The sequence below is a fragment of the Halichoerus grypus genome, chromosome 1 (assembly GCF_964656455.1).
Source record: "Halichoerus grypus chromosome 1, mHalGry1.hap1.1, whole genome shotgun sequence".
Classification (NCBI taxonomy): Eukaryota; Metazoa; Chordata; class Mammalia; order Carnivora; family Phocidae; genus Halichoerus; species Halichoerus grypus.
This window is the reverse complement of record NC_135712.1, coordinates 87,814,077-87,841,027: the sequence shown is the minus strand read 5'-3', so window position 1 is coordinate 87,841,027 and position 26,951 is coordinate 87,814,077. Positions and strand designations below refer to the sequence as shown.

General features: G+C 36.7%; 1 non-coding gene across 1 annotated transcript; it reads right to left on the bottom strand.

Moving 5' to 3' along the window:
* Positions 1-3,603: 3,603 nt before the first annotated feature.
* Positions 3,604-3,705, bottom strand: LOC118538160 (U6 spliceosomal RNA). Its single transcript, XR_004918475.2, has one exon. It is a non-coding gene; the product is annotated as a U6 spliceosomal RNA (small nuclear RNA).
* Positions 3,706-26,951: the final 23,246 nt, after the last annotated feature.

Sequence of the window (26,951 nt, the reverse complement as noted above, 5' to 3'; positions counted from 1 at the left end):
CACCGGGCCTCCTTTACGAGATGACCCAAATTCTTTTTTTTTTTTTTTTCAAAGATTGTATTTATTTATTTGACACAGAGAGAGAACACAAGCAGGGGGAATGGTAGGGCAGAGGGAGAGGGAGAAGCAGGCTCCCCACTGAGCAGGGAGCCCCACATGAGACTCGATCCCAGGACCCCGGGATCACAACCTGAGCTGAAGGCAGACGCTTAACGACTGAGCCACACAGGCACCCCAAGATTACCCAAATTCTTAATGTAAAGCATATTCCCTACAAAAGAGCTTGAACTTTTTTTAATTATAATATATATAAACATAAAAATATAATTGGCTCTATCTCTCCTTCCACTACCCACTTCTCCCAACACCAACAAACACAAACATACAAAAATGAGTATATTCAGATTACGTTTAATGCAATAAATGGCATCTTACCTAGAAAAATATTTTTTATTATGTTATGTTAATCACCATACAGTACTTCATTAGTTTTTTATTTATTTTTATTTATTTTTTTATTATTATGTTATGTTAATCCCCATACAGTACATCATTAGTTTTTGATGTAGTGTTCCATGATTCATTGTTTGCGTATAACACCCAGTGCTCCATGCAGTATGTGCATGAAATATTTTTAAATGAGTATCATTGAACTTGCTCAAGAAACAAGTGTCAACTTGATTATATGTACTGAATATATATATATATAGCTATAGTGTTTCAACATGGTAGCCAATAGTTGTATATGACTATTTAAATTCAAATAAGAAATTAGTTTCACAGGCACACTGACCACATTTCAAGGCCCAATTGCAACATGAGGTTAGTGGCTCTGGCATCAGACAGCACGGTACAAAATACTCCCATCACCAGAAATGTTCTACTGAACAGCACTGGTTTACATACCAACGATTTAGAATGATCTAGCGACCGTAAGGCTCAGTAAGGTGGTTTTAAATCTTGTGCAACAAGCAGTTAGGCTCTCCCAGGTTATGAGGGGTACAGGGAAAAAGATATTTAAGGGGTAAGAATTAGGCTTTGGGGAAAAATTATAAAAGAACAATAAGATTGACACTAAAAGTAACTAAACAAGGTCAAAACAAGTTTGATGCTGGTTTGATATTTCAGAGGTATTTTTAACCTCCCTATGGGTCTTCTTCTCCCAGCTAGAGTCTTTTCAGATTCTGCTATTTTTCTGAAACCTCCTTCAGAATCCCTTTCTTATGTTTCTTAGTCACTGAAAAGGAATAAAAGCATCACGATAGAGTTGTCCAATAATCCCAAGATTTGAAGGGAAAGTCAGATCCAACAAGAAACAATCATTTCCTTTCTTCAATGTCTAAACAAAACAAAACCCAATACAACAACAGAAGCCCTCAAGCATCCACGGCTGGGGTGGCAGAGGGGAGGGGTTGAGGCACTCCCCACACGCGCAACGAGGTGTTGAGAACAAGTGCACACTTAAGGCACCCCCACGTACAAATTGGGCACTTCATCTCTGCCCTTAGAACAGTCGTTCCTCTGTAAACAGGGAATTTCCTCGGATTTTCTGTGAGATTTTCAACAGACATCAGAAATAGAAACCGAAAACACTAGAGCAGACAATATCTGATTCTCCTCTTTCTTTCCTCCCTGACTGCCGTGTCACTCACACGTCTCTACCTGGTGTAACTGCGACCCGAACATTACAATGAGCCAAGGTTTTCCTTTGGAGCATATTTAGAGATTTCAAGTCAAAGGCAAAATAAAATGACCTCCTAGAGGAATCATGTCTACATACACAGCCACAACCACCGCTCTCCCCAGAAGCCAGGCCTTTAGTTTTGCTTAACCTCAACTTTTTCATGTGACTGTGCAACCAAGATATTGCAACATCGCCATGTACTTGATTAAAGATGCAGCCCCTTTATAGCACATTTCCAGTAGGATAAAATATTCAGTAGCATGATTTCTAGACAATAAATTTTCCACAGTATGACTTATAGCTGGCTCATCAGCCACAAAAGCTGAATAATAATCAAAGTTAACCTCTATATTTCTAAAAGGAAGACACTGGTGTTTCCGATCTTAATTCTTGCCTGACATTGGTTAAAGAGGTGCTAATACCCCACATTTTACAGTGCCATCAATATTGCACATAAATGCAGAACACAATGAAAATATTTATGTGTGGTACTATCCAGAAAGATATAGTTAGGAAAAATATGGTAAAGTAGAAGTAACCTTGACAAATTAGGCTTCATTGAAATACTTCCCAGGCCTTGCCCAGAGACATAAATAATTCACAGAGCCCAGCACCAAATACAAATGAAGAACATTTGTTATTATTCCATCCCTCTTTTATTTTTTTTTTTTTTTGGCCATAGCATTTTTCTTTCATAATGAAACTCATTGTGAACCACTTTCTGTGCTCTCTTGTACCATAACCTACAAGTTATGAAATGTCTAATTCATCTTTATGCAACTATGCCCAAGGATGAGGTGTTTGTGTGTTTGTGTGCATGTGTTTGTAAGCAGTCCACGGGACCCCTGCAATACTAAATCATCATCAGATCATATATGATAAATTAATGTTTGGAAAATTAATGTCACCTGGAAACTCAATACAACTGACCAATCCATTAGTAAAACATGTGGCTATATGACAAATGTCCTTTGCCTGAGAGTAGAAATTACTCAATCAGTGAAAATTTAAATTCCATTTTCAAAGTTAAAGAGACACAGTTTATTCTTTACAAAAGTAAGTGAGAAAATGTATGGATATATCAGGAATCAATGAACTTGGACCTTATCCTAAAGCCCTCTCATTAAAAACCAGAATGCTTTATTCAGCTGAGTCAACTTTAAAAAAGAAGGAAGTGAATCGTGTGACCTGGTTGACATCTGAAAAGGCAGTTGATCTGTTCCATTTTAAATAGTAGCTGACGTTCCAATCTCTTTAATTTGTAACTATTAATGTTAGTATAACTGAATTTTTCTTATTCTTTAATCTAAGATAGATATATAGAGATATATAGAGATATATAGATATATAGATATATCTCAGAATATCTTCACTGAAATGAGAAAAAAAGCATAGATTATAAAGAATAGGGGGGATGATGGGATGAAAGAGGGATAATATGTGAAAATAGAAGAGAAGAGGACATGGAGACGCAGTTGGAAAGTCATGTGATATAAGAACTCACCCGCACAACAATCTATGAAGGAAACAAAAGAGAGATAATTATTCTTTTCAGACTCTGCATGAGACATTGGAATGGAGTAAAACTTACACCTGAGTTAGAGTCCCAGCTTTGCCCATTATCAGCACAGTGTCCTTGTCAGGTTATGGAACCTCACAGACAATCATTTCTCCCAATTGTTAAACAGATAAAATAATCTTGTAATGATGCCTTGAGGATTAAATGAAGCAACCTCTGTAGAGTGTCTGGCACCTGGTAGAAATTTCATAAATATCAGTTTCCATCCCTACATAATTGAAGACACTTAACTTGCCCTATGGTGCTGTGTGAAAATTTCTCTCGGCTCTATTTCTACGAATGGAATCACAAAGTCATAACGTGTGTGTGTGTGTGTGTGTGTGTGTGTGTACGTGTGTGTGTGTGTGTGGTGTGTGTGTTTGCATGTCATCCCGGTGCAGGGACCATGCTAATCCTCTCTGCATCCTTCCAGTTTTGGAATACGTGCTGCCAAAGCGAGCACTGCACAAGTGTGTCCTTAGTGCTTAATCCGATTAAGTTCTGCCAGGTTACTCTGTGCTGCTTTGCGCCAGACTCTACAGCCACAAAAGTGCACAAGCGTTCCTGGTGCCTGCATCCTGCTGAATGCTGTACTTGACTTACCTCATTTAATCTGCATGACAACTCTAATTAAAAACAGAGTACTCTTCTCTCCAACTTGCAAGTGAGAAAATTAGGGCATAGAGAACTAAATAACCTGTCCAAAGTCACAGCTGACAGTGGGGAAGACAGGTGGCCTGTTTCCAAGCTTTCTTTTCATTGTTATATGTGACGTGAAACCTTTGTCTTCCTTGGCCCTGTGCAAGAAAGGTAGCCTGAACCAGTGTTCTGATTCACAACCTCTACTCCAAATCCTTCTACTCCACACTTTCTCAACAGAAACTGATACACTAGATGTGCATGGGATTGCCCGTGAAAGTTTGAGAAGAAACTCCATGATTCTTGGCAAGGCAAAAATTTTAAACAAAGAGGATATATATTTAACTCAACTCAAAAACACAAACACCCTGTGAGCACCCCATTTTGGCCAGATGCTTTCTAGATGGAACACTGCACAGAAATTCAACTGAATAAGAGTTTTCGTCTTGAAGGAATGAAACCTACCTTTCTAGAAATCAGGAAAGTATGTAAACAAATATTTAGTCATTCCCTTCCACCCCCAAAATGCTGCCAACACTTTCTCTGATGTCTTTGCAGATAGAATCTGGTTCTTTAAGTTATTAAATAAAGGAGATTTGCCATTTGGGAGAGTCCAAGCAGTGGCAGGGAGGGGCTGGTAAGGGGAAAAGCCCCCCTCGACAACCTACTATTCTCCCTCTGCAGGCCATAAGAGGGTATATTATCTGTCAAGGATTTAAAAGCAGTAATAAAATCAATTTAAAGAAAGTCAGGCTTTTTTTATTATCACCATGCACTGGCAATCTAAACAATGCTAGTGGTAAATTATTCAGTTTCCACTCATTGGGGAGATCCTACCTTTATGTCACTTGTTCTAAGAAATTGCTACATTTCAAAGGTGGAAGCTAAAATCTGACTTTAGAGAGCTGTGCCTTAGATCTTTGTTCACCACTTTAATGTAGATTTTTATTCATTAGTAACACAAGTATTGACCCACGGTTCTTGGGCAATCCTTCATTTGAGGAAGAAATGTTAATGCATTCCATTTCATAATGTGAAAACTAACTTCACTGGGAGAGGTGTACAATTCTACAGAGAATATTCTGCGAATTGTTTTTTGCTTCCTCTATTTGGGATGGGATATAGGGATAAAATACAGAAAGAAGGTTCTCCAGTATCGGATGGATAAGTTATTGGCAGGCCCAGGTAAATTGCTGGTAAGGGGCATAGAAAACAGACTCCAAGAACTGTGGTGTCAGATATCTGTATTTAAAGTTTCCTACTTCATACTATAGGAAAATTTTGTCAAAACACCGCAGTCTAATGTTATTTACACTTTGAGGAATTACAGAAGGGATGTATGTCCACACAGAGGATGAGAGGGATAGACGAATACCTTCAGGAGCATGGGGTAGCAATTATGAGATGATAAAAGGATATCAGCAGAGAAATCTGGAGTGAAATGTGTCTAGGAACAAAAAGAAAAAATGTGGGAAATGTATTAGCCTGAGAATCACAAGTGTATGCCTAGAGGGACTGTGGCAGAAAACATAAACCATTAAGGGTTGAGTGGATTATTGAAGAGTTCATGTCTCTCTAAAAGTATGGCCAATACTCACCACTAAACAGTTGTTTCTGGGTGTATAAAAGTGTCTAGATCTACAACTATGCTCAGGGAATCCCAAAATTTGAGTTTAAATAGGAAATCACTCATTTCTTAAAAGCTGCAAAATAATGGAAAAATAGTATCCTCCCTTATTACAACTGCTGATACTCATGCCTTAGAAATTTTCATAATTTCCCAAGGCTCACAGGAGGGGGATTTGCAATACACATGAAGAGAATATGGGTTGTTATTGTATGATAAAGAAAAGGATGACCCATAAAAAGCAGAGCTTGAATATATTTATAACTATGAAGCAAGGCAGACCATGCTAAGTACTATAAGGACATTTTAACAGGTTATTATAAAAGATTCCATGGACAAAGGGAACTTGAACTGGTTCTTATTAATAGTTAAGTTATCAACAGAGAGAGTTGATGGGGAGAAGCAGGAAAGGAAGGAAAAAGAAATGCAATTCGAGATTTTTAAAAACCTAATGTGTTTGGAGAATGACAGTCATGCAGGTTCACTGGATAGCAAAGTACAAGAAAAAGGGGGACATACGACTAGAAAGGTAAGTACAGTCTCACCACAGGCCTTGGAGAACAATCTGAGTGATTTGCACCATGTTCAGTGTGCATGTGGAACCTGTAAAGAATTTTAAAGGTTAGTTACTATAAATTTATTCATTTATTATGCATCTAGATTTTCCAAGAACATTATCAATAATGGCAAATCCCTAGAATAATTTTCCAAAGTATGCCACACTACTGGCATTTTCTGTCAAACTTAAAGCAACAAAATAAAGTTGTGATTAACTAAGATAACCTTACCTGCTGCATGAATGATGATCATGGTTCCAGCAAATACACAAGATAATGTGAAAATACTTTAAGCAAAGGAGAAAAACCTACACTTAAATCTAAGGGGGAAAAAGTGTTGCCCTATGGCTACTGGGCACGTTTTGTCACAAACACGAAGCGTTTATGGACCCCAAATGCCTCGCATTGTTTTCCAGAGTCCCCAACGTCCAATGTTTTTCCTGCAGTGCAACATATGTAAGCTGCTTAAATCAGCTTCTGACATCGCTTCAACTTCAAACTGGAGGCTATGTGAGGCTTAGCAGATGGCAAAACCCATCCAGTTCTCTAAGTATGTGTTCAGCATAAGGTGCTCGTATGTTCTCTTGGACCCAGCTAGGCTGAAATCTTCCCTTGGAGAAAAAAATGCATGGTGTTCAGTTTGATGGTGAGGAGTCAGAACTCCAGTCACTTGAACTATGTCTTGCTTTTTTTCTTTCACAAAGGTTAAGAGCACAGTCACAGTGGTTTACCTGCCTCTTAACCAGGCTTAGGAAAACTGAAAGTTGATTAATTGCCTCACGACTGTGGTTAAATTTAAGTCTGGATAATTCAAGATTCTTTAATCCTTCCAGAAATTTAAAATTCCCTTCCTTCTTTCAAGTCTTCATTTTTAGATTCTTCCACATGAAGTCCAGATTCAGAAAAAAAAAAAAAAAAAATCAACAGTAAAGACAGTCTCAATAATAAGAAGGAGGTACGGATACTTACATCCAGGATAGAAAAAGAAAACAAACAAACAAAACAAAGCATGAAAGAGTCAAGCAGCCCACTTTGCTGCAGAACAATTATAAATTCCCCAATCCGATATTAGGGGCTTTCCACAGTCTGGCCCCAGGCCATTTTTTCAGACTGATTTCTTTGTGTCTGCTACAACCATTCAAACTGGACTGGTCCCTATTTTCTCACATTATGTTGCCTCACCTTAGTCCCTCTGCATAAGCTGGTCCCTTTTCCAGAAAGGACTTTTCTCTCCACCAACTCCAACTTATCTTTGTGATTCTGGCAAGGCTAGAAAACAGAGTCCACGATGGAGGTGGGCTGGTGGAAAGAGGGAGTGGTGAGGAGGAAAATGGAGATGGAAGCCAGAGGCTAAAGGCCATGAGTCTTTTACTAGGGAACTTGAACTTCATCCCCCTAGGCCACTGTTTCATAAACCACTGTCAATAGACAGTTTGCAACTGAACTATCTGGGGGCCTTTTTAAAAAGACACATTTTCAGATCCAGATATCCTAATTAATATCTCTGGGTATGAGGCCCAGGACTGGTCTTTCAATAAGCCAATTAGGCTCCGGTGATGAATTAGGCTTAGGTTTAATTCTTTAATACATGAAAGTCTGAATGCTACAGACATCTAATAACTACAAGTCTAAGAAAGCAAATAGACTTGTGTACTAGGAGAGAGCATTTGGACAGCAGAATGAGGCTAGGGAGCATGGGGGAAGGGACTAGAGGCAGAGAGACCAGTTAGGAAATAATTGCAATGGTCACTATTAACGTTTCTCTTCTGAAACCTTCTTCCTTCCTGGCTTTTGTGGCATGACTCCCTCCTGATTATCTTGCTGCCTCCGCATCTGCCCTTCTGAATCTTTCATGCTTGTCCTCTTATTCTGGTATCCCTTTCAATGTTAATGTTCCTCCGGGTTCTATATGAAATCCACTTCTCACACAGAGTCTCCTTAATATCTCATCCACTCCTTAAGCTTCAAATACCACATTTACACTGATGCCCCACACATTTATATGTCAGGACAGCAGATCTTGATTTCCAACTACCTAATGAGACGTTCTAATATTTCATGGGCATTGGACTCTTCCCTATCTCTATACCTACTTCTCTTTTGTTAGCACCTATCTTGCATATAGAGGGATAGAAAAATTCACCCAGACACCTGAGCAGCTCACTTAAAACCTGCCCTGTCCCTCATGCCACTCTCACACTGCTTTTTGCCCTATTTCCTACTAACAATTACCTCTTCAATCCATACCTTCCTCTACATTCCCACCTCTATACCTTTGGTTCAGAATTCAGATCCTGAGAAGAATACTAGAACTCAACACTTCCCCAGCCAAAAAAAAAAAAAAAGCCAAATCACATACATGACAGAGAAACCTTGGGAAAATACCCTTACCAAAGGTAATTATGAAGGTGAAGTGTCCCCATTGAAGAAGAAAACCTTTAATTTAAGGCTTTTTATCGGCAGAATTTATTTGCCAATTGTAAATACCTTCCTATTACATAATTCTAATTGTACCCTGCTAAAATTATAGCATTGGTAGAATGGCCTCAACGAGTCACTATGAGGTCATGGTGTGATCTAATAACTACCACGCCGATGGCATGGGGGCAGAGAAACACTATGGGAAATCAGAACTGATTCTTTCAGGCCAGCTTCTTCTCCTACCATTATACATCAAAATAGTGGCTTGCAGGGAGAGGGGAAAAAAGTGTGTGTGTGTGTGTGTGTGTGTGTGTGTGTGTGCAAACAATTATGGCCTCTTCCAATCACCCGCTAATTGAGGCTGAGGTGAGTAATGATGGTGGATTTTAATGTGATTCAGCGCTCCAAGAACTCAACTGAAAATGTTGCAGATCTGCTATATTAACTAAGCGCTCCTAGAAGAATGGAAATTTCCCTTGCTTGCATTCTCGTGACTGCTGGAGAGCACTGGGCACAAGCAAGCTCACATCCATAGAACCAAACTCTCAGTGGCAGAGGGATCCTGAAGATAGCCTGCCTCCTTAACTCTGCAAAGGAGGTGAAGGACATTCTAATGCCCTTGGGCCCATGCAGAATCTCAGCCTCCTTGTAGCCCTGAATGCAATCATGACCTTAACTATGACCACATTCGCCACCACTGCCCCCATAACAATTGCTCCCTTCTTTAGTTGAAGCTGTTCTAGCACTTTGTACAAGATGTACCATTTAGTTTTCTCCTAGAGCCATATGAAGTAAATATTGTTATTTCCAATTCAAAGGCAAGGAAATAAGTTCAGAGAAGTTAGGAAATTTTCTAAGAGCTATACAGCTGGTGAGTGTTAGATCTGAATTATGTGAATTCAAAGTCATCTCTTTCTATTAGCTATGCTATCTTTGCTGCTCTATGTCCTGTTAATTGTTTTCTTCTGATAACCTTGTGATAAAAATGCTAACAAGTATCAACAGTGCTTGTCACATATTTCAAATAGTCCCAGGAGGACAGGTGGGGAGAGGGTAGATATGTCATCAAAGGCAATATTCCTTGAAATTAATTTCCTGTATGATTCACAGAAGGGTATACTGACATAAGGGTTATGCCTTTAATGGTTTTGCATCAGATAATTATCAGTAATTAAAAACCCAGTAGGAATTAGTTTATTAGATCACTTTCTAAAGTGGCAGTAAGCTGAGTTCTAAGATGGAATTTAAGTTGTAAATTGTCATCATTTGGAGACCTAGACCTTTTTATTCCAAGTATAGAAAGAAGGTGGAAATTATGAATTCTGGCAAAGTCCAGCTTTTAAAGGTATTTTCTTCCCCTAAAATATTGTCCTTAAGCCATAGCTTTGAATGCAATTTGTTTCATTTGCTTAGATTTTAATACATAAAGCATAGTTTAAACTTGGTCAATATTTTTATTTGGATTGTTTATTCTTCCATTAAAACCAAAACAAGAAAAAAGAGAAAGAAAAGACTTGACGGCATTTACTTTTCACACACTCCATACATGCTGTTAAAGGAAGATTTGCACTGCAAGTATGAATCTGCTAAAGATTCATAAAATACGCCATTTGTATTCTTTACCATTCCTCCAGGCGTAGATCCATAAAATAGTGTGTACTCAGTCTCCCAAATATGCACACATTTTTCTTCTTTCAGATTCCCCAAATAAGCCCTTTGCCTTCTCCCTGTTCTTTCTTTTCTCTCTTTTCCTGCATGCAGGACTTCACTTCCTGGTAATCAGAAAACAAGTTAGGAGATGATGTCAGTGAGAATGGTGGAGTAAGGAGCTCCAAAATTCTGCTCTCTTATAAAAAACAACTAAAACACTAGCAAGAAAAAAAATGTCAAAATCATCTTTTACCTGAACTTTCTATTCTAATTATACTTTTATTGCCAGTCTTACATGATTTAACTGTCCCTATTTTGTTCTCAACTAGTGTCCTGTAAATGCCTTTATCATAGCTACCTTCAAACTATATTGTAAAAAGGTAGTCACTTAACTGTGTTATCTAGTTTAGTAAAAGTTTCCTTAGGCTAAAGGTTACATGATTATTTGGCTAAGTATGCTCATAAAATGTATAGGACTTTGCTTCATAGTTATGTTTGTTAAATGGATGCTTTTCTATGAAAAAAAAAATCTGTTTTAAAGCCAGAAAAAATAAAACTTGTTAAAACCAACTTCTCTGAACTCTGGAAATTAACCAAAGCCTTGTAACAATGCAGGAAACCTTTATTCAAGAAAATTGCTGATTCTTTGTAGGAACAGTGAGTTTTGTGACATTTTAACTTGACCTATTCCTGTCACCCTTGTCCCTGGTTCTGTGGTAGTCTCAAAAGTCAAAAGCCCACAATTACAGTATAAACCAGCAGCCTAGTAGCTACAGGAAGAGTCAGAATGGGGCTGGAACTCTTTCAAAGCTTCATCTCAGAAAATTGCAATTATTTAACTTGTCTGGTAGTTCCTGGGAACCCTACTCACAAGGCATGTCTTCATTTAAAGGTCACCCAGTGAAAACAGCCTTTTTACTGGCCATGTTTGTCAAAAACAATCAGTGGCAATATTTTAACATCACAGTCCTTGAGGTGTTGGTAACAGCTGAAGCAAACAGCAAGCTAATCAAAGAAAAACTTGAAAGAAAAAGGTGGGGAAGAATGTGATAAGAATGTGGAGAAACTGGAACATTAATACATTGCTAGTGGAAGTATAAAATGATATAACCACTTTGGAAAACAGTCTGGCAATTCCTCAAATGGTTAAAGATGAGCTACCACATGACCAGAAATTCTAGTCCTATATGTACATATCAAAAAGAACTGAAAACATATGACCATTAAAAATTTGTACATACATGTTCATAGCAACATTGTTCATAATAGTCAAAAAGTGGAAACAACCCAGATGCCCATCAGTTAATGAACAGATAAACAAAATGTCGTATATCTATAAACTGGAATATTATCCAGACCTAAAAGGAAATGAAGTGCTGATATATGCTACAACACAGATGAACCTTGAAAACATGATAAAGTTATAGGAGCCAGACCTAAAATGCCACTTATTTTATGCTTCCACTTATAAGAAATGCTCAGACATAGAGACAGAAAGTAGATTAAAGGTAGTCAGCGACTGGCAGTCATGGGGAATTGAGAACAATTGCTAATGGATGTGGGATTTTATTTTGGGATGATGAAAATGTTCTCGAATTAAATAGTAAAGATGGTGGGGCGCCTGGGTGGTTCAGTCATTAAGCATCTGCCTTTGGCTCTGGTCATGATCCCAGGGTCCTGGGATCAAGCCCCGCATTGGGCTCCCTGCTCTGCAGGAAGCTTGCTTCTCCCTCTCCCACCCCATCTGCTTGTGTTCCCTCTCTCACTGTGTCTCTCTCTGTGAAATAAATAAATAAAATCTTTAAAATAAATAAATAAATAGTAAAGATGGTTTGCACAGCATTTCAAATATACTAAAATCTACTAAATGATAAGCTATAAAAGAGTGAATTTTATGATAGGGTGAATTATCTCTCCAAATAAATAAATAAATAAAAGTTAGAATCTGTGATTAAATTCTATCTTCTGATGAAACAAGGAAGAATGACAACACAACATGTGGGAACAGGCACTGGATGGGGAGTTAGTAGTCCTGAGTTAGAGTTCTAGTTCTAGTTCCATCACTAACTTTTTAAGTTATCTGCAGCAAGCTACTAACCAATCTGGGTTTTATTTTCCTTAAACACAAAAAATAAATATACTTCAGTGTATGATCTTTTTCCATCACCTCCTATGTAGCCTTGAAATTCTATGACTCTATATATTGAATCATTGCTATTATGATTAGAATCATCATATATAAACCCAAGATAAAAAATGCCATCCTGGTTTCTGACAAAAACAATAATGATTATCCATGATGTACATGTACTATCCTGGGTAATTGGGATACATCATTGAATAAAACATGCAAAGATCCTTGTCTTCATGAAGACAACACTCTCACTAAATGTATTCTTCCTGCCTGCCCCTACCAAAATTACTATCATAGTAATAAAATTTTGAAAATTTGATACCAAAAAAGCTAGTTATATTTGTCTTCTTAAACAAATATTACACCATGCAAGTATACCAAGATCAAATTTCTATTGGCCACATTTCTTGTAAGAAATAGACATCCTTACTATCTAAGAAGAAGATTATTGCCTGGCGGAAAAGTTAATGCCAGGGGCTACATTTAGTAAGTCAATTACAGAAGACCCTCACCTTGGACCTAGAGTAATAATAATTTTACTGTAACCTTGAAGAAATCAGAATCCCATGGGCCTGTTAATAATTTCTAACATATCACCTGTTCATTATATTTATTAATACATATTAGATATTAGAATCCAAGGCTAAGCTAATTGGTCATAACTCTCATGCCCCATATTTTGCTATCTTCTGCCTCTATTTTAATTAGAATGAATTTCACAGCATTGTCTCATCACTTATGTTTTCAATATTTCATCCACAAGGCAGAATCAACAACCTCCATTTGCCTCTCTTCCACATTTCTTAAAAAGTAGGTCAATGTAAAATTCCATAAAAGATTCTCATGTGGAAGAAAAAAGTACGAACCTTTATGTATTTAACTTTGTCTTTAAAATGGGTGTTTAAGATTGTTTCTGTGTATTCTACTTATGTCTCGTGTGTCTATTAGGTAAAGACTGTTCAAGAGCCAATATCCATAAAGACAACTATCAGCACTTAATTATGTAGAGCTTTTGTTTTGTTTTGTTTTATCAACTCAATCCATAAAATAGGAGGAAAACTGGATCATCTTTGAGGGATTTTTAACCTACTAAAAATCCTTTGAGTTCCAAAACCTCCACCAAGGATATGAAACTTCCATTCTATATTCTTCACTATGTACCCATCTTTCTTCTGATCCCACTGTTCTAGGAAGCTTTCCTGAATACAGGAGAACAATTATGAATTGATATCTAAATTTTTGTAAATGAATAAAATTGTATTAAATATAATGTTGAATCTTAATTGTCTGAATCACATTTCAAGAGCTTAATGAAAATTATAGATACTGATCATCTGAAAACATACATTGTTATCAACATATTTTTGCACACAAATTCAGGGAATATATGAATACCCAAAACCCACCCACCCAAAGAACTAGTGGGACACAAAACACTAGCTTCAAAAGATAAATGATTAAAAACAATTTTTTAATTATTTAAAATTTTAAATAATGTTTTTCAACCCCCCTCTCCTCCTTCCCCTTATTTTACTTTTTTCCTAGCTGGCAAAACAGAAGAGGAAATTTATAAAAAAATAAGAACCAATGGCCCCTAACCATATAAAAAAGGTGATCTTCATAAAAATAACAAAAGAAGCACACATTAAAACAAATATGGTTGCATTGTATCATTAATCAGAGCAAAATTTATCAAGGGTGTAAGAAAGTAAGAACTATATATTGCTGACAGAACTGCAAATTTGCCCCTCATTTTTAGAGGAGCAGGAATTTTGAAAATGACCAGGTTACATATCCTTTGATCTGGCATTTTCATTTTAAAAATATCCTCAAAAATTTATTTTCAGATATTTATTTTTATGGGGGGGGTGAACTAGATAGCTTGAGAAAACTTGTAAATGATGATAAATATCCTTCAAACACATACACAGATTTGCAGGAAAATAAGGGAAATTCCCAAGGGCCAAAGACAAATAGAGAACTGGAAACCAGGGTGATAAACTAATGCTGAAACAGTTTGTCTGAGAACATTTGTCAATCTTAGCAATCAAGATGCTTAGTTTCTTGTGACCATGGAAAGCACAGAGGACAAAGTCCATATAAAGTGGGATTTAGAAGTGTGACCAATACATAAATTCAGGATATTCTACAGAATAGACTCTTGATTTAAAAATAAATTAGCTGCCACCAAAAGAAGATGACCTGGAATATCTCTCATCTGAACCTGACTTCTAGATAATGAAAAGTCTGCCTGGAATACATAACCACCATTCTTGTTTCCCATGAGATTAAGATACAGATTCACACCATCTGAATGGTCTTGAGAACCTCAAATCAAGAAATCAATTTAGAGTAGGGTTGAGCTGTTAATACTTCTAAGTGCCTGGTAGGAACAAATGCAAAGTTCCTCTCAAAGGATGAATCCTCAAACCAGGTCTTACAGTATTTTCATAGATAAAGCCACCAAACAAACATGATATCATAATAAAACACAAACATACATAAGGCAAAATCCACCAACAAGAATAAGTAGAACAACAGAATTATCAGATATTGAATATTAAATAAGAATGATTAAAATAATAAATAATGAGATTAGAAACATAAGAATGCTAGAAAGCACTATCCAAACATACCAAAAAATCTTAAAAAAAAAAAAAAAGAAATAGACTTCTATAATGAAAAATAAAATCATTGCAATTAAAATCTGGTATGAGGGGCACCTGGGTGGCTCAGCCGTTAAGCGTCTGCCTTCAGCTCAGGTCATGATCCCAGGGTCCTGGGATCGAGCCCCGCATCGGGCTCCCTGCTCGGCGGGAAGCCTGCTTCTGCCTCTCCCTCCGCCTGCTTGTGTTCCCTCTCTCGCTGTGTCTCTCTCTGTCAAATAAATAAATAAAAAATCTTTAAAAAATAAAAAAAATAAATAAAATAAAATCTGGTATGAGTTAAAATATTTAATATGAATAAAAAGAGAAGGTTAGCAAAGTGGAAAATAGATGAATTTTTTGAACTTTATATATGTGCTCAGGAAGAATATAAAGAATATAATCTCTAATTGTTAGGAGCCAGGTTCAACATTCTTTAAGTGAACTTTTATGTTAAAACCTATACATACATGTTATAATGTGTCTGTTTCGTCCATTATTTACTGAGAAAAGTTTGTTATTACAGAAGTAAAAGAATTTCATTTCTTTGTACTCATTTAGAAAATGAATTTTAGACACATACATATATATAAAATTTATGATAATAACCAAAATACATATGTAGCCAAGAATAAATCTAATAAAACATTTCTAAGACCCGTTTTAAGAGAAACTATAAAACCTAATTGAAATACATTGTCAATTATCTAAATAGCGATATATACAATATTCATGGATAAGATATTAAATCATTAAAATATCTATTGTATGAAAATGAATATTATCAATTCAACATGATTACAATCAAAATCCTAATGTTTTCCATAGAACTTAATAAACTGATTAAATAATGCACATGGACAACTAATGACCAGGACTAGCCAAGACTCATAAAAAAAAAGGTGTGAGGGGTGCCTGGGTGGCTCAGTCAGTTAAGTATCTGCCTTTGGCTCAGGTCATGATCCCAGGGTCCTGAGATCAAGCCCCATGGTGGCCTCCCTGCTCTGTGGGGAGTCTGCTTCTCCATCTCCTTCTGCCCCTCCCCCCAGCTCATGCTCTCTCACATTCTTGTGTGCGAGCTCTCTCTCTTTCTTTCTCCCTCTGTCTCAAATAAATAAAATCTTAGAACAAAACAAAACAAAAAAACAAGGTGCAGAATTTGACCTACCAGATCTCAAAATTTATTGTCAAACTCGACTAGTTATGACTAAACTGACACAAGCAGAAAGGAATAAGGAGCTCAGGAAAGATTAAAGAACCCAGGAAGAGACATGGACATCTTATGCACTTATCTCCATCAGTGGGGAAAGGATGGAATTTTCAATAAATCATGAAAAACAATTGGTTTTCCCTTGAAAAATAATACCTCAGATCCCTACCTCACACTATACATGAACTTCAAATCCAGGTATATTGAAGGTACAAACATAATAGAAGCAAACTTTAAAACTCTTAGTACAAAATATGGGAACCTGAGGTGAAAAAATATTTGGTAAACAAAATGTAAAAATAATCCCATAAAGGAAACTACTGATAAATTTATGTTCATTACACTGAAAACTTCTACTCAACAAAAGAAACAAAAACAAAACTAAAAGACAAAGCTCAGATGGGAAGAAGATACACTGCAAGTGTAAATTACACATAGAATTTTAAAGATTTATTATCTTAGAAAACAAAGCTTGGAGTTGGTATCATTGTCATCAACTTTTATTCATGTTCTCCTCACTTAAGCATTTTTTTTTTTTTTTTACTGTTTGCCTTAGTCAGTTCAAGCTACTATAACAAATTACCATAAAGTAGGTGGCTTATAAAGAACAGAAATTTATGTCTCACAGTTCTGGAGGCTGAGAAGTCCCAAATCAAGTCTCCAGTCCATATGGTGTCTGGTGAGAGCTCACTTCCTGGCATCAGGATAGACTGGCCATCTTTTGCTGTGTCCTCACATAGCAGAAGGGGCGAGGAAGCTCTCCAAGGTCTTTTTTATAAGGACATGAATCCCATTAATAGGGGCTTTACCCTCATGACCTAATCATTAGGATTAGGCCTCCCAAAGGCGCAGCTCCTAATACCATCATATTGGGAATTATGTCTCAATATATGAATTTTGGTGGACACAAACATTCAGCCTATGGCACTGTTTTTTCCCACTTTGTTTTCATCTTCAGTAGTCTTAGATCACAAAGGTACATGTATTGGGCATTCAGAAACCATACCCAAATCAGTACATGTTTTTCTTCTTTCTTCTTTCTCATAAAGAAAGTATTGCTGCTTTTAGTAAACATTAAATCCATAGAATCATTTTTAGGGAGTTGAAATATTTAATCCTCATCTCAAAATACAACACTAAATATCTGAGATAAAGAGGTTAGGTATTATAAACTTTAAACTTGCTTCCAAATTTTAAACTGTATTTCCTGTTTATAGACAATCATTGCATAAATACATAGAATTTTAAATTTTAATACAAATTTGAATCCATTAATTAACAAATATTAGTCACAGGAAGTCACATTCAAATTGAGACAACATTGCTCTGTTATTTTATTTCCATACATATTTAAATGTTCTCTGAGAAATATAACACCTGTGGACCCAATGCGTTGGTTACATTCTAAATTTATTGGCAAAGAAAAAGTGGATATTCAATATGTACCATAAATATCCAATCACTAATGTAAACATCTTTGGCAACAACTGTTCCAACAGTGCCCACTGAGTCCTGCTGGCATGGCAGAGGGTGCTGCAGAATGAACACTGGGCCTGTTCCAAAACCCTTGCAGGAACATTCTAAATAAACATGTCCAGATTTCTGAGTTGCATTTCATACAGCATCCTCACACTCATAAAAAAAAGATGCCATGTTTATTTCTGCAGAGAACAAACTGAAGGAAATCATAGTTGTCTGGCGACTCAGCCTATAAATGAACCAGAAAGACAGTGTAACTTGTACTGGTCTTGCCATCTGTGTGACTTTAGGCTAACCACTAACTTTACTGAACCTCAAGAAACACAAAGTTCAGTATTCCACAAGGTGTATTCTTAAACAGTTAAAAGATTTTGCCCACAACTAAGAAAATAAATTCTTAAAAATGGATTTTCTTATTTATTTTGATTGGTAAAGGAAAGCACAGTACGTGTGTTATTATAACTATGTAGACCTAAATATTTTTTAAAGGACTTTATTTATTGGGGCGCCTGTGTGGCTCAGTCGCTAAGCATCTGCCTTCGGCTCAGGTCATGATTCCAGGGCCTGGGATCCATCAGGCTCCCGGCTCCGTGGGAAGCCTGCTTCTCCCTCTCCCACACCCCCTGCTTGTGTTCCCTCTCTCACTGTGTCTCTCTCTGTCAAATAAATAAATAAAATCTTAAATAAAAATGATTTTATTTATTTAGAGAGAATGCATGAGCAGGGAAAGGGACAGAGGGAGAAGGGGGGAGAGAAAGAGAGAATCTCAAGCAGACTCTGCACTGAGCACAGAGCCTAATGCAGGGCTTGATCCATGACCCCAAGATCATGACTTGAGCCAAAATCAAAAGTTGGATGCTTAACTGACTGAGCCATCCAAGCACCTTTAGACCTATATTTTTGACCAAAAAAACATAAAAAATAGTTAATAGGCATATTTACAGCTGGGAATGGGTAATGAAGTTATTTCTATCTTGGGAGTAATTTAGCAGTTTAAAGAAAAGATAATGATGTTAAGAGAATGATGGGGTGCCTGGGTGGCTCTATTAGTTAAGCGCCGGGCTCTTGATGTAGCTCAGGTCATGATCTCAGGGTTGTGAGACCGAGCTCCAGTTTGGGCTTCATGCTGGGCATGGAGCCTGCTTAAGATTCCTTCTCTCCCTCTCCCCCTGCCCCTCTAAAAAAAGAGGGAGAGAATGGCAAGTAGAATAATATTAGTGTCAATAAAATCGCAATACTTCATAAAAATCACTCTTCTATACCAGAGATCAGCAAACTTTTCCTGTAAAGGGTGAGATAAATATGTTGACTTTGTGTGCCATACACTCTGTCTGCCACTGCCCAACTTTGTCATTGTAGCATAAGTCACAGACAATACACAAGTGAATGAATGTGACTGTGTTCCAATAAAACTTTATTTATAAAAACAAGCATTGGTCCATATATTGGGAGTAGATTGGCAATTCCTGTCCATCCTATTCAGTGGTTTCCAAATTGGTGACTGTAATCTCACCATTTGCAATGACATGGATGGAGCTAGAAAATGTAATTCTAAGTGAAATAAGTCAGTCAGAGAAAGACAAATATCATGATTTCACCCATATGTGGAATTTAAGAAACAAATGAGCAAAGGGGGAAAAGAGAGAGAGAAACCAAGAAAGAGACTCTTTAACTATAGAGAGCAAACCAATGGTTACCAGAGGGGAGGTGGGTGTGGGGATGTGCGAAATAGGTGATGGGGATTTAGGAGTGTCATGATGAGCCCCGGATGATGTATGGAATTGTTGAGTCACTATTGTATACCTGAAACTAATATTACATTGTATGTTAACTACACTGTAATTAAAATTAAAAAAAAATAAAACAAAATAAAAACTATTTAGAATACTGACTACTTTTTAACTCTTCAATAGCTTAAGTAGCATTGGTTTATCAATCAGTTCATCACTGGCAGATTTTTCTGGAATATATGAAACCGGTGCCTTTATATGTGTGACAAATTCTTTATCAATGTCTTTGTTTCTTCTATGGATATTGTTCTGTTTAAAATCAGCAACACTATGGGAGAAAATATTGATAAAATACACATTCCTGGAACATATGTCATCTACATTTGTTCATGAGTTTGCATTGAATTAATAAATGTCTCTATTTTTCATATAAAAAACAATTGGTTATTGTATAGAAGACTCTACTCATTTTTTAAAAGGATAATGCAGTTTTAAACAATTCTTGTTGTAGTCATCAGATATTTAAGCTAAAATAATCTTATCTTTTAGAAAAAAAAGATTTTTTACTAACCTAGACATGGGAACAAAAAAAGTCACTTATTTTTGTTCTTTATTATATTGTTACATACCATACTAGATTTTTCTTTACTTTTAAAGGCAGGTTTATCGTCAAAAATCAGTATCTCCAAAACATTATAAAACTGGTCAGAAGGTGAAAGAGAATAATTTACAAAATGAATTCCCAGAGCTACATCATTTATGAAACGGGGAATATTGATTATTAAGACAACCAGCAAGCTCTACTGATCAGATTTCTCATGCAGGATGTGTTTGTTTCACCACAAAGAAGCCATCGTTTCTTCTATACCCTTTGTGAAATTTCAAAGGCAAATATATTTTGTTCTGTATTCAGAGAGGTAGTGCACTCTTGAATGAACAGCTGCTGATCACTTTAGGAGCTTTTGGGCTGAAAATCAAGGTAGATAAATATTTAGTCTCAATCAAAACACAAAACAAAATTATCTCTTCATTGTGGATTCTCTGCAACATTTCTCAAAAACTGAAAATCCTCGGTGAAACTGAACAATAAACATAATAAACCAGATGCTTTCTGTCATTTTCCTGCTTTATGACTCACATATCCTGAAAGTGTAATTTATGTCTATATATTAAATAAATTGTGTTGCCAGCAGCCAAGGCTTTATTTGCTATGGAAAGAGCTGTGGACTGAGAGTTGGATTATAGTTCCTATTCTGCTAATAGCCAGCTGTGTGTCCTTGGGTAGTCTGGTGTGAAGCAAAAATTATTCCAGAGAATTGGAAATAGGGCGAAGACATATAGAGTGTATGGGCTCCTATGACCATAGCTTCACCTGAAATGCGAAAAATATCTGTATTTGTCAATGAACATCCAGTGATCCACGAAAATAAATTGGTGTGCCTTGTCAGACTCTGAGGAATATAAATGCCCCCTTGGAGAAGAAATGCCCAACCTACGTCTGAGAAACAAGAAGTTGACCAGGTCAGGAGAAATTTCTCAAGCTAATGAGAATGGACATCTCACGAGGGGCTACAAAGCTCTCAGGCCACTTCTGTATAATCACAGGCAACTAAGCTTCCAGAAGAATTTCCTGGCCCTGGAGTCTAAGAGTGTAATTCACAGTTCTGTGAGCAATGCTGCAAACAGAACAAAACTAAACAAAAACTCCAGGCCAGATGAGAATTGGGCTTTAAGGCTTTTCCAGCAGAGGGCAGCAGAGGCAGGAGCAAAGAAGGTGAATCCGTAACTGCGAGAAACCAAAGGAAATGAAGGCAGTGCATAGACGCAATCTACAGAAGGCAAAGCTCCAGATGGGAGCCATCTGGAAAAATCTTAGAGATCGCCACTACTCTTGAGTTCTACTTCTTATGGAATATGGAAGAACAGAGGAAAATGGTGTGATGTCCAGCCTTAAAGGAGATTACAATGATCATTATTGAGTCCATGCTCATCTCACATACATGACCATACAAGAATAAATACATGCAAACTGGACATGTGGACACAAAAGAGTTAAACAATCCACCATATATCTGTTTAAGCCACAGTCCCAAGAACAACATTCTCCTTTCTTCTCCAAAGGTTCAGTGGTGAGAGATAGGGAAGCATCATTTGAGAAAAGATTCAGTCAGCATTTGATGAAGGGGAAAAAACCACCAAGGAAGTACTTAGCCCAGAAGATATTATGTTCCCTCCTAAAGCCATGGTCACCTATGAAATGTTTTCCCATGTAGTCTGTGGACAGCTCCCAGAAGCGCTATCTTGATGTTGCTATACAGCAACACTAGAACCCTGCTTCACCCAAATTCTTCCGTACCAAAGGGAGTTCAAACTGTAAATGGTGTAATAAAAACATCAAATCCTTTAAGGACCAAGCCAAGCATTTTTGGATAAGAAGGAAAGAAATGGGGGCCCCTAGCTGGCTTAGTCAGTAGAGCATATGACTCTTGATCTCAGAGTTGCAAGTTCAAGTCCCATGTTGGGTATAGATATTACTTTAAAATCTTAAAAAAATAAAACAATAAAACACATAAAATTTACAAAAAGAGAAAAGAAATCACAGCAATTGACCCAGGGTGAATAAAACCAGTCTTTTTAGTCTATTTAGTCTGTTCCAGACCTCAAAACAGTTACAATGCAGGTCAGGCAAGATAGGACAACATAGAATCCAGAATGCACTAAAAGAAAAGGATCTACAGTACTGCCCTGATCAGTTATGGCTAATACCTTTACCCTTCTCCTGAGGCAGTAGGGATTAAGAGAACCATACTATACTGTTCTTCACAATGCTGTATTGTGTACCCAGATCAGTTCAACAAACCTATAGATATGAGAAAAACCTATGCTATTGTCTTTACTAAACATTTGTTCCTAATATTCTTGCACTAGCTTCAAGTATCCCACAATAGGATTGGGAAGCAGTTGCTCCTTAGGGATGTAGTGTATGCAAAATAATACTAATAATAATAATAATAATAATAAAAGTCTCTTTCATCAGTTATGTGTTAAGTGTTTATACTATAATTCTAGGACATATTTCTTTACTTAGTCAACAACTTCTTTCATTTATTGAGCAACTTCCTTTGCCAGACACTGTGCTAGGTGCTGGCAATTTAGTCTTGATACATGACTAGGTGTGCTACCAGTAATTAGAAGCTCTGTATCCAGGAGGGAAATTGAACAATTTTTAGTTATATAACAAGAACAACATACCTTAATGAAGAGTAAGGTACACATAATTTGCATTCAGTGTAGGTTCTATTGAAGTTAACCAGGTCCCTCTAGGCATAGTTATCTACAGAATCCTCTATGAAATGGATCCTACCTATTTAAGATTTTGATGCTCAGAATATCAAAATGAATGTCAATCTTACCCTTGACCCCTTACAGAACTTGGTCTTACCAAGACTTATTTGTGATCAAGTAGACAATATTTTGAATTATACTACAAGGATGGAAATTAGTCTTCCTAGACAGGGGGTGGAGAACATGTCCATTAGATCAAGGTTCTTCAAATAACATCTATATTAGCAGGTCTTAGTAGGACCTAAATAGCAATAGGGACATATTTAAACCCACTGGTGAAGTTCAAACGCCCTTTGTTTCTGAATGAAGGAAAAAAATCCATAGGTTCAAACACCTATAATATAAGGAGCAAGGGGGAAGTTCTATATTGACAGATGAAAATCCCAGCTTGTATATTCACCCAGAAGAGAAGCCATCTTAGTACTTCAAAGAGAAGCTATAAGGGTGCCTTCAGGCAGACCAATATTTTCCTCAAATTGGATTTCTATAATACCTGAACTGTGACCAGCAAAGACTTCAGCCTGGAAAATTGATTTTTCAACTACACTTCCTGAGGACTCACCAGAGCCACAAAGTAAAAGAAACAATAATTCTTCTTTGTCCACTGCATTGATGAAATGAAATCACATGGTATTTTTATACCCACTAGTATAACTGAGAGATGGTCTTGCAATTGGTTACCTCTTCATAGTTAAAATATTACATTCACTATGGGAGGAAGGTTGTTTATGTGCCATGTGGGGTGATACCATATATAAGTATTTTGTTCATTTGATTTCTTTTAGTTTTGTTCAATAAATATTGAACTGCCTGGCCAGAGCTTCTTCAAATTCTTCTAGGAAAGAAGATGACTGAAAATACAGTGTGGCCTCAACCTGATGCTTTAGTAGGAACACAAAGACAAATAAAAACATGTTCGGCCCCCAGGGAGTTATAATCCAGAGGTTGTTGCATCCTCCAATGATGACATAAATAATCAAAATAAAGAATTGTTTTGGTAAAAGTCTGCTGTGCTTTTTTATTTTAATAGTTGTGAGTTTACATTACTGCATGTCACCATGTGTGGGCTGATAGACTAGACATATTTCACAGCCCATGAAAAAAGGACAATGTTGTTAAAGGGCCGAATGTTCCATTGGATGCATATCCAAACACCGGCAGGAAAGCAATCCCTTAAGCATCTTAAAAGGAATAACAACTCCACCAAGAAAAACAGATTTTGAATTATCTTCTCTTAACACTTCCAGAAGCAAAAGGAGAAGAGTTTTATTTTTTCTTACACTCTCCAGTCTCCTTTAGGAGTCCTTTCTAGTTCTTCCTGGTTTTTCACCCATAAATAATTCAACAGGTAAATTGCAATAATGACATGTGCACATGTAATCTGGAGTCATTAATTAAGATCCACTTACATTTTAAAATGTCTCTTACCTATTTTTTATTAACAGAAACTTTTTATTAGTTATTTTTAACTTCCAGCATTAGATTTTCTTTCTTGTCAAAAAACTATTAACTCAGCAGCTCAGTCATATTTTAGCACTATTACTCATTTTCAAACCATGGTGAGTTTTAAAAGATTATTTTCTCTGTCATTTTCCATCTTGAGGTAGTTCTACATAGCACCAAACACTAGGTAATTACTAGGCTTTATCTCAAAACTTTGCAAATTTCTTGGGGACAGGATTTATTCAGAATGGACCTATTTTTAAAGTAGGATAATACCTGGCAGCAACTAGTTTTTGTTCCATAGGTAATGATGTTATATTTATTGTTTCTTCAGCAACTCAAGTCTGCGTAGATTGGTCTCAGACATTTATAGATCATTGCTGCACTCCTTTTTAGTGTCTATGGAGTCTGTCTTTAATCTCTGGTTATTCTTTAGTAGGCTCTTCAACTGTTACATGAAAGACAAGGAGATCTGAATTTCAGGCAGCAGTGGTCTTGGCCTTTTAATGAAATTTCATTTATATGGACTTCAACATCCTCCTATGTAAAATAAAGGTGATAGGCTAGGTGGTATATGGGTAAAATGCCTCCTAGCATTAAAAAACCTACATTGTATAATGCAATTTCCTAAGACCAGCTTCAGAATATATGTTTATTTTGCCAAAATGGTTCAAAATATTCAAAGTTAAAATTATATGAGAAGTCAGCATAGCATTTAATCATCCATTTAATATAGCATTTAAGTATAGGTATCTCCTTAGAAAATGTGTAAGTGTAAATGGTTTTTTTAAAATATAAAATGTTGTTTTTACAAGGATAACATTATTCTGCAAAATAGATTTTCCAAAGGTAAAACTGGTATCAATAGTCACAATTTGCAAAGAGATAGATTGCAAGCTCAATATATCAAGACCTTTTTAACAATCAGATTTTTCCAATAAATGAACTGGCTGTTCACAAGGTATTGGGTTACACCCTCCAGGGAATTAAGGCAGACTCCAACTAACCACTTGACATTAATGAGAAATTAGACTAAAATATCTGTAAAGTTCCTTCAAATCCTAAGAGGTGGGGTGTTAAGACACAAGCAGAATTCTGAATTTACTCAAAAAAAGATCATTCTCTTTCCAACAATCAGATGTATTAGCAGATATAAAAGCCTTTCATCAATTTTTTTATAAAAGTGCTAAGCCATTAAGATACAGGCATTTTAAAGATCAAGACTTACAGAGCCCTTACAGAGAGGTACTTGTTTCTTCCAAAAAGGGATGACTATCTGGCAGAGTTCATAAAATAAACTGGATTTATGATGTTTTGCTCTAGAGGAAAAAAATCAGTTGCAATGGGTAGAAACTACAGCCCACTGTCTGGTAGATTTGAAGGATAGATAACAGTCCTATGAATTTCAAATAGACATTATCACCCATCATAAAAGTCATTCCTACGTAAATGCATTAAAAACAAGGAGAAACCATGGCTCTGGCAGATTAAATTTTTATTATCCAGAGAAGCAGTTACTTTATGGATCACAGACTCTTTGAAAATCCAACAAAGCAATGGACATGGGATTATGAAAACAGGAAAGCATGGCAATAGCTCCTTTCTCATCCCTTTCCAACTCTACAACATTTAGAGTAGACTTAATTTTACAGCCTTGCAGTATGTGGAGAAATAAGTTTATGTTCCACAAACAATAATGGTATATGTATTGGTTTTTCAGAAATTTCAAATCATCAGGGGTGCCTGGGTGGCTCAGTCGGTTGAGCGGCTGCCTTCGGCTCAGGTCATGATCCCGGGGTCCTGGGATCAAGTCCCACGTCAGGCTCCTTGCTCAGTGGGGAACCTGCTTCTACCCTGCCTGCCATTCCCCCTGCTTGTGCTTGCTCTCTGTCTCTCTCTCTCACTCTCTCTGTGTCAAATAAATAAAAAAAATCTTTAAAAGAAAAAAAAAGAAATTTCAAATCATGTTTAAGTCAGTCTCTGGCCTATTGAGACTTAGAGACAGCTTTATTTAAACAAGATCTGGACTCTGTTGTAGTTCCAAGCTGCAAGAATTGTTGAGAAACTTTATTCCCTATGCTTGCATAAGCATCTGAAAAATAACTCCAGAGCTCAGAACCAAGGACAAAAGTTGTTGTCCTGGGAAGAGACTGGTTCCCAAAAGTCAGGAGCCTCTAAAAAAGGAGGGGGGCATGGATCTTCATATGCTCACTCAAGTGTGCTGGGTTCTCTGCCTCCAGAAGGCAGGAGATGAAAATGCAAACCCCTAAAACAAGGAGAGAGCAAAGACTGGGGAGACCAGAATCAGAGAAGTTTCCACCAGCCATTCAGCAGGCCGTGACAACCTACACAATTATGCACCAATAAGGCAGCTACTCTAGTAAATTCCTGCTATTCAAAATAGTAAAGTTGATAGACCTGGGCCCAGAAAGTTCAAGCAAAATGTCAACCCAGCGAAGAGGGCTAAAAAGCTACAGCTAGCAATCAGGCAAAGCAATCAGAATAGATATCTTGTGACACAGAACTGTTAGACGAGATAAACTAAGATCTGAACAAAAATGCACGCACTTGAGAGTTTTTCAAGTGAAACATAAAGACTTCGTGGAGCCAAAAGATACAATTTCCCAACTTTTAAATTCAATAGATGAGTTGAGGGATAAGGCACTATCAAAACCTAAATTAGTGACTTGGAAGATCAAGTATAAGAAATCTCAAGTTATCTTAGAGTACAGAGCAAACTATGGAGATGAAAATAATGGAAAAAAAATAAAACAAGAGAATTAAAGGATAATTCAGATAACTTAACATGAAAATATTATTAATTCCATA